The sequence below is a fragment of the Falco cherrug genome, chromosome 10 (assembly GCF_023634085.1).
Source record: "Falco cherrug isolate bFalChe1 chromosome 10, bFalChe1.pri, whole genome shotgun sequence".
NCBI classification, from domain to species: domain Eukaryota; kingdom Metazoa; phylum Chordata; class Aves; order Falconiformes; family Falconidae; genus Falco; species Falco cherrug.
In genome coordinates this window covers 32,823,825-32,843,162 of record NC_073706.1, presented here as the reverse complement: position 1 = coordinate 32,843,162, position 19,338 = coordinate 32,823,825, and positions in this window count along the sequence as shown.

Genomic DNA, 19,338 nt, shown 5'->3' with positions numbered 1-19,338 from the left:
CTTTCACAAGAAATACTACAATAAATTCATCTTAGCAACTGATGCTCACAAATTTATTCCATATTTACTTTTGGGAATGAAAAGATGTGTCAGTCTTTGCCAGTACATTTTCCACTTATCACACACACTGCTCTACCACGTTTGTTTTCATTCCTGCAATATGCTTTTTGCTAAGCATAACAGACCTCTTTTCAGGAGAAAACATTAATTGTTTTAATTGTTTGGAAATTCAAACCATGCAGGTGTGAAAGGCTCCAGTGACTATTCCTCCAAGTGGTGTATGTTTCAGTGGTAAACCACCACTAATGATCTACACATAAATTACACTTCTCTCATTTAAAAAAAAACCCAAAACACCAAAACAAAACAAAAAAACAACAACAACCCCCCCAAAACACGAATAATAAAAAAAAATCCTTCAGGGTTTTTGTGTAGCACTGCCACTTCTGACATTTTTATATGGCAAGTTTCATATTTTTATTTCCACAAAGAAAGCTTCACAAGCTATTTTACTCAAATACGTGCTTCTTTAAGACATTTCAGATTATAGACTCATTCTACCCATCAAATAATAGATTTAAATAACATAAGCATTAAGAGCACAAAAATAAGATTCAAGGCACTAAGAACTACTTAGAAGTCATAGTTCAGCTACAGTTCAGCGGTCTGTTGAAAACTTAGCAAATGCCTAAGTTGCTCAAAACTCTCGCTCTTACAGCCTAATTAAGCTGTGCATATGTCTTACCCTACAGACTCATGTAATAAAGCTATAAGCAATGCTGAAATCATCCCCACTGCAGGCTGGCTTGGCACAACAGATGCGCTACCTGAAAGAAACCTTGTCTGGAGATGACAAGGCATGCTCCACTCCCAAATGGGGGACATTTTAACCCTGCTGCCCATCACAAAACTCCTGAAGTTGAATTTGCATTACAGTGTTGAATTGCCCGACGGAGGCGCACACCGATCTACAGCTGATGAAGAAATCATTTATTCCTCCGAGTAAGGAAAAACAATGTCCTGAATACTGAAGGTCTAAATGCCACCCAAGGATACAGGATTTTAGAGAGTAACATGCAGGAGCTTTACCAAGAGTCCCACAGGAGTCACAAACCCAACAAAACAGAAGATTTCTTTGCACTGACAAGCCACAAAGAGGAGAGCTGACAAAAAACCCTTCCTCTGAGGCTCACTTGAGCAGCATCTCCATCCCCCCTTTGCAAATACAGGTATCGGGGTTTCCTTTGCTGATACCATGATGGTACTAGATGGCATCGGGTACTTAGTTTACTATGGCTATACCAGTCTCTTGGGTGCTTATGAGCAAAAAGAATCAGAGGATCACAATCTACACACTTTTTATCCCACCTCCTCCCGCTCCAAGCTGTGAACACAGAATATTAGAAAAAATCTATGAGATCAAGCTGGTTTTGTATCTAATAGACAGTTTCCATCCTTCTCACCTACTCCAAAAAATGTTGGAACCTCTTATTTTATAAACTAATTGAAGTGAAGCAGTTTTCTATTTTCTTGCTCAAATACTCAAACATTTTGGGTAACTAAAGTCGCATAGTTGGTAAATTTTATACCATTTTCCTTTAGAATTCCCCTAAAACTATTGCTACTTTTGAGGTTAAAGGGAATAAAAGTTTTTCTATTATTTATGGAAGTTATTTCTCAGTTACTGCTATCAAACTTGTATGTGCTCCCAAAGTGCAAGTTTTCCCAGTAAAAATGTGTACGCTAAGTAGTCTCTGAATTGTACCATGAGATGTTGATTAGACACAAGGCAAGCTGTACCAGTCTGGGTATGCAATAGAGGCTGCCACCTGGAAAAATGATAGTATTGTAAAGATGACAAGGAAGGCCTGAACCTTTGTTAATTAATTTACAAGTACATGCATAGATTCATATTACAGATAAATCTGCATTTAAATCACTACATTCATTTCAAGTTAATGTGAATATGCTTTCTCACCTGTTGTTCATCACAATTTCACAGAAGACTTTGCAGTTCTTCTGAGGAAGAAAAAAAAATAGTCAAAGACTATTTTGGTTCAAATTATTTTCAAAGTATTTTGGCAAAACAGTTTTCTGCATTCGCTTGAGACTTGTTGGACACTGAGGTTGTACCAATTCCAATATGTTATCCAGATGTGGAAAGTGTCGGTACCAACAAGTTGCATGTAAACACCAGTGTGTGCAAAGGTATTTTAAGGTGATGAAAAAATCATCACTTCAAAATTAAAACTAATAGCAAATCTAATTAAATTAATTTTCTGTCTAAAACAATTCTGAAGATACAATATCAGGGCATGCAAGAATGCAGCTTTGGAAGAACCTTAATCCAAGCAGAGAATGAGACTCCCAGGGGATTTCTGCACGAAGTCACGGACAGGGTGCACAGAATAACTTCACATGTGCATGATCTCCACAAGTCAGTGAAGTAGTTGGCCTCGGTGTCATGAAGCCAGCAGAACTTGATTCAGGAATAGGCTTAACTGGCAGCATCTCACAAAGAATGTAGTCTGTATGTGTGGACAATGTCAAGAAACTACTAATTTTGTCATATTTTTATATAAGCAATCATCTGTACCTTTCTAAAAACAGAGCACCCAGACCACCCTGTTTCCTAACAGGCGGCAGAGGGACCTCCCGTCACACTGTACAGCTCCTGTGACAACATTCAATGAAAGGGTACTCTTAAGTGTAGAAAGAGTGAACAAGTTGCTGTCAATTTGTTAGTGGTACTACCCAACAGGACTCAGTGAAGGTCTTCTCCTAAAAAAGTTGCATAGTTTTAACTATGCATGTAGAGTTAACAGAAGCACAGCTGCTATCTATCCACTAGGAATCATTCCACCAACATAAGTCACCTTTTCAGTCCCCCAAGATCACTGCAGCAAGCTGGGTTTCCACCACCATCTTATGCTTTCACAGAATTTCACCAGCTTATGTCTTCCCATTACAGTGTTCGAAACATTTACCAGTAGTGACATTATTACAAAAAAAAAAAAAAAAAAAAAAAAGAAAGGGCACTCCTTTTGCGTACATGGGTGCAGCACACAGTAAAACCCCGCAATGACAGTCTGGGTCCAGAACAGGTTAAAAGCTCTCATCTTTTTCTTCCAGGTCTCCTCAAACCTTTCACCCAAACAACTGCGCTGGGCCAAACCCTGCCCCACACCACCAGCTACATATCCAGTACATTGGTCCCAGGGCAGGGGGACCTCGCAAGCTGCAAACCATCACCAGCTGTCAACAGCCTCAGCAAATCTCACAGACATCTGTGGCTTATCAAGCCAGCAGCATTTTTCCTACATTAATCTCTGCTAGGCCTGCCCCAGCTTTCATTTCAAAAGACTTGGCATGGTATCCTCAAAAAAAAAAAATTCAAAAAATTGTTCGATTTCTTCAGATGCAGCTGGTTGGGAGGACCGCCTTTGAAATCGGAGCACGTCGCAGAGATGTCGATATGCTTATTGCAGGCAGCTTGCAGCACAGGGGACAGCACTAATGCCTGCAAAAGGCTTTTAGATGCTTCCCTTGGGTGAGCCCTCCCCTTCCCTTGGGGGAGTCTGGGGAGGGCTTTCAGTACCTGTCATGGTGGGGAACTCATCCAGATACAGTGCCCTCATGTTGAACACCCTCCTCTGTCCATCGGTTCCCCAACAGCTCTCAAAAACCAGCTGGGAGGGTTGCAGCACCCTGCTGGTGGTCACGAGTGATGTTGGTGCACACATTCACCAACACTGGCATTAGGGATGGTAGGCAAAGGCAACAGCCTTCACTGCTGATGTGATAAGAGCCCAGGAAACTGCCCCATCACACTGCATGTGTCCACCTTGGACCCCCCACCCTGCTGGTCATCCCCCTTCCCATGACCCTGCCCACAACATGGTCCCACATCCCCCTGGCTGTGCCCTGATGCTCAGAGACATCCCAGCTTCTGCACATAAGCTCCCAAGCACGCATCTCCTCACTGCCCTGGAGATGCTCCTGTTACCGTTACACATCAGCTCATGTTCCACCACATTTTAAAAGGCAAAAAAATTCCACTTCGCCACTCTTACTAGACACTTCAGTTAACAGAGATTAATTGCAAGAGATTAAACTCCTATTTGGACCAGACAGCACCAACCTGACCACTTGCTTAGTAAAGCCCACACTTTTCTCAGAGCTTCATGAAACAGTTTGCGTTAGATCCAAAGCATCTCTATAGACAAGCAACTAAGTTTTACTTTGTTTGTGCCTATTTGTAAATAATAGCCTGAAGGATCTCTTTTGACCTTTTCATAAAAATCTTAGGGCATAAGCAGTAATTAACATTCACTTTTAGTTAATATTTGCACAGCCAAGAAATATTAACACAACCTTATACACACAGAAGTCTAGCTGCCAGTGTCTCAGTTTACCTGGCACCTTCCAACACCCCTATGGTGTGCAGATGGGGCAGGTAGACCATCATCCTTACAGGTCTAAATGCACATGAGGAGGGATGGCTGTGCTCCACACAGATGAAACAAAAAAAAGAAAAAAAAAAGGACTAATGGTGTTTATAGTTACAGCCCGTCTTCAGCTCCAGCTGTCGCAAAGCAGAGTGACATAAAACATGTAAGTTGGTCATATTTCACAAGAGGATATCCATATGCTTTCATATTTTTGGAGTACTGTGTTCAGCTCTGGGGCCCCCAGCATAAGAAGGACATGGACCTGTTGGAGCAAGTCCAGAGAAGGGCAATGAAGATGGTCAGAGGGCTGGAGCCCTGCTCTGTGAGGGCAGCTGGGAGAGCTGGGGCTGTTCAGCCTGGAGCAGAGAAGGCTCCGTGGAGACCTGACAGCCGCCTTCCAGCACCTAAAGGGGCCGACAGAAAAGCTGGAGAGGGGCTTTTTACAAGGGCAGGTAGTGGTAGCTGAAAGAGGTTAGATTTAGGTGAGATATCAGGAAAAAATTCTTACTGTGAGGATGGCGAGGCACCGGCCCAGGCTGCCCAGAGCAGCTGTGGATGCCCCATCCCTGGCAGTGTCCAAGGCAAGGCTGGATGGGGCTGGGGGCAACCTGGGCTGATGGGAGGGGTCCCTGCCCATCAGGAGGGTTGGTACTAGATGATCTTTAAGGTCTTTTCCAACTCAAACCATTCTGTATCACTTTAAAAGTGTCAAAATATCTTCCTGTTTAGTGCCAGGAAAGGGTCAGAGCAGCATATTCAAAATTGAGCACTTAGTACCCATCACCACACCAACTCCTCTCTGCCGTGAGCTTCTCAAACTGAGTTATCAACTCAGATATCCTTCCCTCTTCAGCAAAGCAATGAATTCAAAAGCAGAAAACTTAACATAGAGTATGTGTGTATATATATATATATATACACACACACCCCCACACACACAAAAGAGTATCACTTAGTCTGAATCAAAATACATTTTAAAATTTAAGCCAAACATTATATCAGTCTTAACACACATCATCTTTTCTGGTCAAAAGAATGTTAAAATTTTAATTTCTAATTGCTCCAGAAATTCAACTAAACATCTTGAACATTAGTATGTTCAAGAAAAGAACTGATAGCTCACTTATCTCTTTATAGTGGTCTACATACATTCAAAGAAAGATTTATTGCATTGTGGGTTTAAAATTACTCACATTGAAGCAGCTTGGAAACAGCTTTCAGTATCAGTGGTGTCCAATGGCTCCATTAAATGAATGGGACACCAAGATGCTCAGGTCTTCGCATAGGTAGGAAGAACTGTGACTAAACATGGACTAACTTAAGATGTCTTTTTATATAAAACTTTTCAGCAGATTCATCCTAGTTCTGAAGTAGCTGAACATTTGTAGCTCACTCAGTGCCTTGAGGCAGGGTTGTATTGAGAAGAGGTTGGAGTCCCATCAACTTTGACATAGGAAATTGTTACATTCAAAACACAAGAATTTAATAAAACCCCGGGTTTATTAAGAGAACTGCAGAAACAGCCAACTGGTATCTCAGGGGAACTCTGGTCTAGGCTTAACTCAGCAGCAGTCAGAAAAATATAACTCTGCACCAATTATCTAAGGATTAATCAGAAGACAAAACAAATCTTCCTGCCAATCACATTTCTTTAAAAATTAGATTTTGATGTAACTAATGTGAAGAGGACTCAAAAAGACAAGGAACTTCAGGCCTCTACTCTGAGTTTACGGTGTCCCATCTCTTCTGAGAGACATTTCCAAAGCAGAAGCAAGCCTTGGGACACTGGGATGAGCACACCAGAGATCATGTACTCTTCTCCAAATTCCATAATGCAAAACCAAGTTTTCAGATCTGATAACTCTTGTGTTTCATTTTCAGTCATAGGGAAGAAAAAGTATTCATAAATTAAATATTTCCGTCCCTCAGCTAAATAGGTAGTTCCCTATGATAAACCCCAATAATCAATCTATTATTAAGAGACAACTCAGAAAAAATGACACCAAAATCAGTACAGTTACATTAATGCAAACAGCAAGCTCAACCATAATGAAGCCTTCACTCTACTCTTAACATTTGCCTTTCTCTGAGCTGCTGTAAATCTTTATAGAGACCCATATCTCCATATCCAGACTACCAGCTGGTACAAATTGACATAACACCACTGAGATCACCTTTACAATGCCAGGATTGTACCACCAGTTGTTTCTTGCTAGCTTTATCTTTAAAGGAAGTTGTGAGCATTGAAGAACATACAGTTTCACATTTAAAGCAAAGTGAAATGCAACTCCAGAGGCAATTGGGCTGCTCTTAACTGACAGATATTTTTTCTTTTCTCTTATACGTTTCATCCGTGCTACCTTATCTTGACCTATTTCTTTATCTCAAGGACTATTACTCCTGGTCTTTTGGTCTACTAAAGACTAGATTTCCATTCTTTCCAACATCCATATGTGTCCAACCACAGTGATCCATCATCTGTTTGCCATGAACTGCAGCTATTTCTATTTCTTAAATAATCTTACCCTTGCAAAAAGGGGATGTTGCTTGGCTTACTCTTGTTGCAATAAGATATATAGATTATCTGTATATATATAAAGTACATATTTGGATGACATGTTATTTAGATTTTATTTCATCAAGTCTTCATGTAACTTGAGGATTTCAAACTGAAAGAGTATTGGCTGTTCAGGAGTTAAAAGCCTTCCCACTCACTGGCAGTTTCTGTCTCTCCATGCTCAGGCCACTGAGCACTGGCACAGCTATGACCTTGTCAGCCTTCCTCAGTGCTGCGGTTGTTTGCCTGCCACCAACTAAACCACAGAAAAAACAAACACGTTTCATGTACATCTCATCTGTTCTCAAGCTTGGTTTTAGGACATGTTTTAGTAGCTCTGCTTCTTGTTCATAATAGCTTTTCTACATAAATCAGTAGGGTTGTTAAGCTGTTAGGCGCATGCTTCCTCCAGGCTTCGAGTCAATTGATAACAGTTTTGGGCTTAATACAAGTGTTTGCTTTTATAGCAGTAACTTACAGCGCTCCTCGCTACATCCAACAACACTCTCCAACCCTAATGCACCCTCAGTACTCAGGAGCGCTTTATTGACATCATTACTGTACTCCTGATGTCACCAACAACCATTCCCACACAAAATCAATAGTTTCACATTTTCTTTAATTGTCCCAGGCCCCTTAAAGCCTCTTTGCTATTCTTACCATTCTCAAGACTATAAATCTTCTGTCTGCTTTTGCTTTTTGTGTCTCCCGTGTCCCACATATTTTTTTCAAAAGCTTAATTAAAAGCAGTAAAGAACAAGTTTTATTGTTAATTGCTCCCACTGCCACCCCAAAAAAAGTTCTCTTTCCCCACGTTATATTGCAAGAGACCTGGTATGCCCACTAAAACCAAGAACAGTGTGGGTCAACTTCAAAGGAGGCTTCTATTGCCACGCTAATTCCCTGTCACCTCAGAGACTTCATGTGCCAATTTCTTCAATAATTAGGCTCTGCTAGCAAAGAGGTGAAATTATTATTTTAATATTAGCCTTCCTTTTATCTTTGAAAAAAAGCATTTGTTTTGGCACTGTCAAGACAAACCTTAATAAACTGACTGGCAAACAGTATGTTTAGCAATGAAAATGATACCCAAGCAGGGATTATAATGTAAGCAATAAGAGGGAACAGAGAGATTTAGGAAAGGATGTGATTTATAATGACTTTAAGGAGGATAAGCTTCTACATCTGTGATTGCTTGATTCTATAATATTTTAATTGATTATCAGAGCTAACAGGTTTGTTTTTTCATGTGAATAAAATCTGTTTTACTTTAGCTTTCGTTTGCATTTATTTCACAGCCTATATTAACATGGATTTTTTTTCATAAATTTTGGCTCCACCATGTTGCACTCATTCCATAGGCTTAGAAACCTAAATTAGCTTGGGCTTGGGGAGGGAGCAGGAAAAGCTTGTGGTTACACCTGTTACTCCACACAGTAGTGGAAGGTTTTTGGGGGGATTTTAGACCAAGAACAGTATCACTCTGCACTGATTCACCATCCCGTTCTCTACTCTCTGCTGACAGGTCCCCCAGCAATTACCACTCTCTCTTTCAGGCCCATTTTCAGCCATGTTGACAAATTCACTGAAAAAACAACACAAAAACATATTCTCCCTGTAATTCAGGGAGGCACCTGAAGACATCCAATGTATATTTTTTGTGTGCCGCTGAAGGCAGTAGGTCCTAAGCTGATAACTCATCCTCCATGCCTTTTGCTGGTTGTTCTGTATTTCTCTATATACTAACCATTCTCTCACCAACTCAAAATTCAGGGAAGACTTTAAGGTGCTGGTAAAAATGGACAGAAATGAACAGTGCCACTCAGACTGGACTGCTCTTGTACAAGTGGGTTTAACTTACATTTATGAAAAGGGTAGGATTTGGAAATATTTTCCTGAAAATTCTATTTATTATAGAATGTATTTTTTATAATTATTTACAAACAGGGTGCAGGAGTGAGGAGGGAGCACCACTGACTACAGGCTAGCATAGATAAAGTTTGTAGGTGTCTAGTGTTAGGCAAGATGAGTGCCATGCTCTGTCCTCGAAGTCAATGGAAAAGCTGATGAATTCACAATTAAATAATCCAAATTAAGTTCAGAATTAAGGACTTCTTTTCCCACCTGCACACTTCCCTGAGCTCTGTTGTTACTTCTGGATATGGCCAGAGGGCTGCTCAGCTCCAGCCCCTGCCTGGCAGATCAGCAACATTAATACTAGGCACCTGTTTCTAAGGCTTACAAGAAAATTGTTAGCTTTTTTACACTTCCCCAACCTTATTCAGCATTTGGAGATGGAGGCAATACATCAGTACAATTGTGGTTGGACGTGATCATATTAAAGGTCTTTTACAACCTAAATGATTCTATGATTCTACAGAGTTTTGGGGTTCCTGAAGGTACTGGTCAGGACATGATAAAACAAGTTCTGGGGCAGCCCCTGGGAAGGGGGCAGAAACAGGCAAAAGTTAAATGACTTCAAGCAAAAATAGTAGAAGCAGCAATTTACATATTTTCTGCCACCCAGTTAAAACAACTCTGTTGGCAATGGCTTTTAAATCTAAACAGCAACGACAATATGAAGACCTGATTTTAAGAGCTTTTATCTCCTTTCTCAAAAACGAAATTATTAATAGCACTACATTTGCATGAAAATCAGGTCATATTAAATTATTCCTAGTTGGCTTTGCCAACCAAGATTTTAACAATTTTTTAATTCTCTTAAGACCTTTCAGAAACTTTTCAATGTAGTTTCTCAACAGAAAGCCCTAGAAGTCAAGAACTTTAGGAAGAATCTACTTCACTTGATTCAAGCACCTATGGGAGACTGGACTCATTTTTGGGGGAAGGAAAAAGAAAAATCAAAGTCTACACAGATGCGAAACTTTTTCTATGCATTGAGCAACACAGATATCCTGAATTAATAAGTTAAGTAAAATATAGGTTCAGGTCAAGAGGGTTCTGATTTCTACGGCGAAAGCAAGAAAATCTGCTATATCTAAGCCTACAAATTATTTCAGTTACATTTGTACGTGTAGACCAGCCTTTATATCCACCAACATTTCACAGAATAATTAAATACACTCTTAAAATTCAAAATTAAATGACTACTTACTCTCCCTACAAATCTTACAACTCTTATTGTGCAATTTCAAAGGAAAGCAAGTAAATCTTTACTTTTCAAGTCTGCGTTTGAATGTGACTTGCATACATGCAAAACATTCACTTTTATTACAGCTGTTGAGGAAGAAAAAAAGAAGATCAGCCTTTAACTGGTCACTGCAGTGGATTTTTTAAGGGAGCAGATATCAAAATAAAATGGAGGTCATCCCTTAAAATGTTATGCACCTCAGAGTGAAATCTGTCCCTGTGAGAATCAGTAGGGGCTTTGCATGTTTCACCTATACGACACTTGCAGAGCACCTTGCTTCTGCCCCAAGGAAGACCTGTATTTTTAGCATACTGCAGTGCCAGTTTGATCTTTCAACACTTGATGGAGCAGTCTCCCTGGATTTCTGTTTTGCCTGAGTCCAGTCCCACTCCAGTCTACCTTCATGCTACCTCAGTCCGTCAGGCGTGTTTCCTACCAGCTTGCTCCCTCGGTTAGGAAGATGAGCCCAGAATGAAAGCCTCATGGAAAAGCATCCTACCAAGCATAACCTTACACAAAAAGGAAAGTCACAAGTTTAACATTCAATTCCCTACATTCATATCGCTAATTTTCAAAAATGCTGGATTCCTCTGTTGTTTAAGTAGAGGCATTACAACATATTCTGACTTGCGGAAAGAAAAATACATTAAGCTGGAATCTGGAGAACAAGCCTTAGGGCTCTGTTTTGGAACGTCTTCCAGAAAAGAAATTGGATGGCAGGCAGGCAGCATTGGGTATGGCCAGGTTCCTCTGAAGGAGACTGAAGTTTGCTCTTGCCCACTCCAGCATAAGAACAGACTTCAGCATGGGTTTCCTTGCTTATATTAACACTGTCAAAAATCCATTTTTCTCTCAGAGCAAACTTTACAGGAAAAAAACAAATTCACATAGACAGTTACAGAAATGGACCAAACTAATTGATGACATCTCAGCAATAGGACACCTCACATTTCTTATGAAATAACGTCTCCATTTTATTAAAGATATACAGTTACAAGCTAACATAGAAATAGGGATACAGGATGTTGTTGTGAAGGCTTAAAAAAAATCCTCTGTAATCAATATACTGGCAAATTACAACTTTAGCAGCAGCAGTTTGGTATCTGGCTTACTTCCTAATCCTTTAATCTTGTCTGCTACAACGAAACCAATACTGCCAACAAATGCCATACCCTAAAAGGTGGGTATTCTTGCATACTTTCCTATGCTTTGCATGATTAGAGCTTAAATCTACTCATCCCATTATCATTCAGGAAGTTTGCAATTTGGGCAAACAGTCAAGATTTCATGGTGACACTTGTGAACTGTAGTCTTTGGCTGAGAAGCATCCCTTTAAGCATATCAGGAGTCAAAGTTCTTTCTTCCCTTTTCTATTTGCAAATTTTAGCAGCCTCACTTTGTGAAAAGTGATTCTGTATTTTTAGTGGAAGGCTTTGTACGGCCCCAGTGGTAACTGCTAATAGAACTGATGCGGTGGGTGACCTACGGCTTGCAACTAAGCAGCCCAAAAACTGCAGAGACCCACATACAATGTTGCTTACTGATTGCCTGGATCTATTTTAAAGAAAGTTTCTTGTAGTCTTGTGCTGCAAGGTATCCATTACATATTTTAGTTAAGAGAAAGACATCCTAGGAAAAGGCTACTGTCAGTTCTCACCTCAGGAGATAAGCCAAGGCTTCTTATATTTCCACTGGAGTTGACATTCAAAATGAAAACTAAGTCAGGGACAAAAAAAAAAAAAAAAAAAAGAAGTATCCCTAATACTGAGGTAGAGTTGCTGAACTTAAGAGTCTGTTAAAATAGAAGTCAGAAAGACTTCCTCCTATCAGTGTTTTAGCCTGACACCTTGGGCCAAGTCCCCGGCTGGTATAAGTCACGGTAGCTTTGCTGAAGTTGCTTCTATTTATAACAGATGGGGACCTGGCACTGCAGTCATGCAGAAGTTAAGAGCTGGTTTGTACGTGTGCAGTTCTTACCGAGTTCACAGCCAAGAAGAGTACAGAGGCAAACCCCACATACTATCATGGTGTCAAAAATCATTCCCTGCTTCTTCCCAAGCCACTGTAGTGAACTGTCCCAGCTAGTCTGGAGAAAAAATATTACTTCTTCCTTTACCTCTTTCTCCTACAGCCTCAGCACTACAGGTTTGCAAGGACACCTTGCAAACAATTTCTCTGTCTGAATGAAGGTTAGAAATTACTGTTGTCCAGGAAGATAGCTGAGTATCTGTTTTATCTTATATATGGTGTGACTAAGACAACAGGAGCATTTGTCCCCCATCACTCCAGGGCTTGACTGGGCACAGTATGATCTACTCCCCTTTTATTAAGCTGGAAAGCACCCTATAAACTTGCTAAGTTCATTTGCTTTGTTATTCAGCTTTGAAAAAAGAAAAACAGAAAGCCAAAACACCCAAACCAAAACCCATCATGTGTGGGAGCAACAGACCAATGAAGATTAAAGTAAGCAAAGGCAACTTTCTTCTCCCACCACTCTCCAAACCCCATCAGAACAGCAGCAAACAAACTCAGACCCTCAAAACTACTTGGCTTCAAGGGTTGCAGCACAACTAAACCCCAATACTGGGATCTGGAAGTGCACCCTGTCCTACCCTGCAGCAGGAGGGGAGCAATGCACAGGCCCTCTCCCTGAGACTGTACATACAACCATCCTAAAATTCCTGCTGTCATAACCCAGACTGAATTATTTCCAGCTTTACATCCTAACTTTTTACAGTACTTCTCCTGTGTTGTTAATGGATTTCCCTTTTCCAAGCTCATTATTGAGCAGACCTTATCTGAAAGGAGCTGCTGTCCCTTGAGAACATAGTGGAAAATATGAAATCACGACAGAAGTTATATCTGGAAACTTCACAGGTTATGAGCTGAAACTTTGTTATGGGAAATATGGTGCTTCTGTTCAGCAACCACCTCGTCAGAGTTAAATTTTTTTCTCAGAAGTCAAGTCTCACATTGCTATGTGACGAAAGTAAATAATGACTCATTAAATGATCCTAAGAAGAAAAACCGAAGGCTTGCTCCTCTCAAAGGTATTTGCACTGGGAAATCTGATAATGTCACCAACCACAGCAGCAAACATTACTCGAAGATTTTCTCTCTTAATTCAGCCAGCCAGCAGCATGCCGAAATCACTGCTCTACGTGGCTGTGCAGTCACCTTCACAACAAAGCCTTGTTTTTCCATCCCCAGACAAAGATCAATACAGAAAAAGTTCTATGTCGAAAAGGCCATGTGAAGAATTAGAAGCACTGCCACAGCTGGTCTTCTCAGTGCCAGGCACACTGCGCTTAAGAGAAATTCTTCCACTGGAAGGCTTACTTTAATTCTACTTAACTTTGATTAAATACTCTAAAAACATTTCCTTTAACAGCCATTACCATAGCACACGCAGCCCTTGTACCAAACTAAAAACTTGTGCAAGACTCAAAGACAAGAGGCAGATTTCATTTAACAAAAATAGGAAAGCAGGATACAGAAAGCGTGATATGGAAAGTCTGTGTGAAGTATCTAATAGTACACAGCAAACCCACCACGGAGCAGGACCTGAAGCCAACTCCAAAGGAATATTTAAAATTAAATATCCTATTCTTCCCCTCTATTTCACAGCAGTTAAGGCATCAGCCCCAGCACAGGTTAAGCAAACAATTAGTTCACTCCTCCTAAGTTACCTCATCCATAGTGAGTTGTCTTGGTTGGGGTTTTGGTGGGGAAGAGGGGAAGGTGAGTTGCTTTTCATTTGCAACACCACTTTGACACTATAAGGTCTCTGCAATACTATTCTTCTTAGCAGCTTCTTTAGCACCCACAAGAATGGTGCCCTGACCTTGAGTAGAGACTACAGTGGCAAAAAGTCATATATATTAGGTTGAAAACTAGGTAAATTCTATTTAAAAACAAATTAGATCCTTTTATGCATTTCTGCACCTAAGATTTGAGGCATATTCAGACCTGGAACTTTAGCTGGGTCATTGAAATGCCAAAAAACCCTAAACCCACAAATCAGACGTAGCTGTCTGCAGTAACGAGGGTACTCATATTTGCACCTTGACTCTCAACTCTACTGAGATTTACATATCTTTTTAATACATTTTCATCCAACTAAGAGTATATACAGTTAAGTAACATATGATCTTTCTACAATGCTTTTTTCACACTGTAGGTTTATAGCTACATTCCTCTTTCTTTTAATGGTCATATCTTTGGGCACGCTCCTTGGGTATGCATTGGCATCTCAGGGTGCTCCCTGTCACTAGCTGCCACTGCCAGGAGTGAAAGCCAGGAGGTCCCCACGCAATCCTGGCCATGCTTAGCCACAAGCCCAGGTACAACCCCAGCCCCAGCCTATCCTCCTGAAGTCAGCTTGGAATGCATTAACTTCGGAGCAGTGCTCATCGTCCTTCTCAGTCCTCATTAGACAACAGGATGGGGCTGTATCTCAGGGGAAAGAAGTCTGATACCCGCAACAGAGGAAGATACACACACCAGGAGAAGGATGGTGCTTTATGCGCAACACTGGGCTACTGGTTATTTTGAAATTAGTAGAGGCAGGTTGATCCTTTCCAAAAGCCTGCCGCACACTGCTCTGGGCCTGGATAACATTTCCAAAAGCAAAACCTCTGCCTTTATCCAACTCTCACAAAAAGCGAACTTTTGATATTTAGGACTGATAATCCTTAAGAAGGATCTTTTACATTCACATGCTTTAAGGTTCCAAAACTTTCTGAAAGATTTCAATTTCCATGCCCAAAAGTGATCTTGGACTGGTACTTTATTTTCTTTTCAGTACCAAACTGCTTGACCTATCTTCTCCCACAGTGCCTGACTGCCCTGTGGTCATTTACCATGTTTGTATGCTATGTTTACTGCAAGAGGCAGAGTGGTGGAGTTTTCCTTTGTTTATGCACATCCTCCTTAAGCCTTCCCTAATAATTCTAGAGATACTGAGAGAGCAGGTTTTGTATCTCCCTGTAAAGCCTTAGGTCTGCCATTTCTAAATAACTCCAGTAAGGAAAAAGCTATTGAATTTTAAGAGTTTCTGTTCAGCAAGCCCCATGGTGTCATACACAAAATAAGTTTTTCACCTTCTGGACTCTGGCTTCTGGACCAAGCAACTGCTTGTCATTCCTACAAGGGCCTACAGTTTATTGCAACCTTTTCCTTAAGCCTACTCTCCTTTACAATCTCTGGATCACAAAAAAACCTTCTGATAATTAAAGTGACTAAATTCTGAATGTTGCCAATGTCAAGATCTTATGCTTAAACCAAGCTGCTGCTCTTTTACGGCTCCCTGGCACTTTCACAAGCTTTCTCACCACTGCAACTTCTTACACATATTAAGGCTCCAATCAACTACTGTCAGTACTGCAGACAACAGTAAGTACATCTTTTCATGTAAAACACTCTTACAATCTTTGTTGCTATCCTCTGTTTAGTGTGCAGGCTGTCATTTATATAGTGGAAATACTTTACAAGTATCGTTGGGTTTGAAGCAGTTCATTTTATGGCACTCCCACAGTCTCAGCAAATATATTTTACAAAAATCTGCATATGAAAAATTTAGATATTTTAGTCCCCTTCAAGTTGGATAAAACCACAACCTTTTCCTCATCAGTTATACACATATGGTTTAAATACAAAATTGTGGGTACTGCTTAGCTCTGAATGTCTCTAAATCCTCTTCAATTTTCTCTTTTCTACTCCCCACTCCTTCTTCCCTGTGATCCACCTCCTGCTTTCTCACATGTGTCTGACAATGCTCAGAATATTTTGCTAAGGGGAAAAAAAGGGGGGGAAAAAGGAAAAAAAAAGCAAAAAAAAAGGCAAAAAAAGCACAAAATTTTACTAAGATGCACTGAAAGCCAGAGCAGAATTCTCTCGATGTACAAGAGTCTTGTCTCCAAAGTCAGTATTTCTTGTGAACAGCATATGCACGTCAAAATTAACAGGCTGTGCCCACATCCACATTCACGTCTCATTTCTAACTCAGCCCTTCCAGCCAGGTTAGCACAAGCTGGAGGGTGCTGTGCTTCCACCCCTGCACATGCAAAGTGATGTCAAGTACCTGCAGCTCACTCTCTGCACTGCAGCCATTTCAGAGCCAAAGCCCAAACCAAACCCTACCTGTTAGAGGACAACCTTGCCAGGAGAAAGGAATGGCTCTCGCTTGCGAGAGCAGCAGGCACGGCCCCCCACGCTTGGTGGATACCACACACAGAATACCCTCCCTATAGCAACACCCAGGAACACTAAAACAGAGCCTCCGACCAAAGAAATTACTTGAGCTCTGGCGAGGTGCATGGTGACAATTACCTCCACCTGACAACCTGCTCCAGAGGACATCCTGCTGTATGAAGTTACATCAGCATGTACAGTTGAACCACTGTGGACTATTTAAGGAAAAAGCTAAAAGGAACAACGTAAATTCTCATCAGAGCTTGCTTTGGCTAGAAATATCTAGTCAGGAAAGGTTAGAAGAAAGCATGAGTCTGTCTCTGACAAAGACCCTACCAGAGTTGGTATTAAAGGTTAAATAACTGATCTTTCTGATAAGTAATCCCTAACTTTCATCTGCACGTGGCTGTTTGAGTGGATTTTTCCTGAGCAGCTCAGACATGCCCCCGCACTGCCCTTCTCCCAGTGAGCTGCCATCTACTGTGGCGTAAGGGAAACCAGCTCGGCCCACAGCAGGATGGAACTATTTTAAGTAATAGTGTCTGATACTAGAGGAGCATGAAATTCAGTCCTGTCATAGTTGAAATACCTAAACCCCCCTTAAGAAAAAAAAGCTATTGCAAAAACCCTCCCAGAGGCTTATAAACTGAACTCTGGAAATCGCTCCCACTTTGTAAGCCAGTAAAAGTTGAGTTTTATATCTTACAACTTATTATTGAAAAAATTAAACAAAATACATCTGACCACAGCAACAGTCACACAGTTTTATCTATCACTCAAGGACTGAGTTGTAGACATGAGTTTTCTTGCCTCTGTTCTAAGACGCAGTATTGTGTATACAAAAGCAGCCCACACAACGAGAATGTGTAGTTGGCAGTACTGCTGGCTGATTTATACAAGGCAGCAGAAGACACAGGGGAGAAAGTGCACTGTCACAATAAATACCTGTAGGCATACAGCCCTTCGCTTTCTAACACAAAAGCTAGGAGCAAAAAGTCCCATTGATTTGGCTTTAGCCAAACCCTAAAACATACAGGATTCAATCTAGAAAAATTAAACTCAACTAAAACCATAAAGAACGGAAGAATATGATCCATCATTATTCTTAATACTATCTTCATCATCCCACATAAGCAGTGAAAAAAACCCTATACCAAGAAGTGTTTAAAGCTTATGTTTACTGATTTTTTAACAAATTTTCACTTCCCCAAAAGAGTGATTTGCTTAATTATCACAAACCCAGCACCCAAGTGCCCCCCAAAACAACAGACTTTTAACCCCCTCATCAACAGCTTTTCCACAGAGCCAGGAAAGTGAGGCATCTCCTGTCTGCCTGAAGGCAGAGACAGCCAGCCAAAAAGGAGGTGACCAGTGCCCTGGACCCCAAAGGAACCCTTTTGCATGGCACAAGGCCAGAGGAGCAGCTCCTGCCCTCGGCATTTGGGCATCTCTGCCCTAAGCTCCTGTGCGCTTAACCCATGTCATAAGCCCTGGGCTATGAGTTTTAGGAAGAGACCACCTCAAGCCCAAGGCAGGAAAAAACCCCAGGTTGTTTTTTTATTATTATTTTTTTTCTTTATACCTGGTCCTTTTCTCCAGCTTCATTCTTCCTGATCTAATAGACAAGTTTTGCTCCCTGTGTTATGGGTTATTGGCACACGCAGCCCTTGCTTAATAGCATGAGCAATCTTTACACTCTGTCCTAACCTACTAACTTCCTTAACAGATATACTAAAATATCTGATCAAATGCATTTCTCATTCACTGTAAATAAGTCATGTAAAAATATAACTGAAGTTTTTTTCAGAGCTTGTATTCAGCTAATGTTACTAATCATAATTTGCTGCACTTTTCTGTTGCAAGCAGAATGCTTGGTCAATGTAATTTGATAGTTGTGGAGGAAAGGGCAGGCCCTTCGCTGGGGTAGGTTGTCGGAAATCCACTGAAAAACACTGAATCATAGTGAGACACTAGCTGAGCATTTGCCCTTAAACACAGCCCTAGCCATGAGATGCAAAAATTATTTCACTGACTTGTATCTTTGCACGATACCCTTCCCCATCTTAATAATTATATATATATATATATAAAAAAAAAAAGTGCACCAGCCAAATTTTGGCACATTGTAGAGAAGCAGCAGCATTGCCATGGCTCAACAGATATTTGGCAAACATGTTACAAGTGCAATTCAGAATAGGAGGGAAAGCTAGTCCTATCAGTGCACAGTAGACTTTTACTTCCATTTACAACCTGAGTTATCAATTAGTGGAAGAATAAACCTGAAAATTAGACAACCACTTTAGAAGTGAGGAACATCACTTCCTGGGATGCTTATTCCTCTACTGAAAAGCTTAGATGATGTCTAACACTCTGTTCAGAGTTGGAAGACGTGTTCACAAATGCAGTGGCAAAGGAGAAAGCACTGCTATAACTCCAGGTTGCCGAAACACTGGAATACTAATATGAAGATGTGAAAAATGTTACACACATGTAACGCTGCCTGTACCCACCACATTCAGGTGTCAAAGGCAAATGCAAAAATGTTGCCAGCAGAAAAGCTCCCAAGGCAAAATTTTAGCACAACAGTTAATGGTCATTCTGCTGTCCACATGCTGTGTGCAATATTTTTGGGACTTAATGGAGAAACAATTAATAACTGCACTTCAAAAGATCATGAAAGAGAAAGCCCTTCTTCAAAGCATAAAACAAGCTTCGAAGTATACCTAAGTACTGGTGGCACCTACCTATCCAATCAGGGATCAGGGGACTACTTTGCCAGATGCTGTACAGACACACTGTCCTTACATTTCTTGTGAATGAAGAAGCCCTGTTTAAAAAAGCAAGAGCAGCTGTTAAGCTGAACACTGGGGTCTTTGAAAGTTATGTGACATCTTTAGAAGGAAAAAACTATTAACTCTATCCACAGAAATGTGTTGCTTATGCAAGTGATTAAATAGAGAAAAGAGTTGAAGGATTTTTTTAACTGC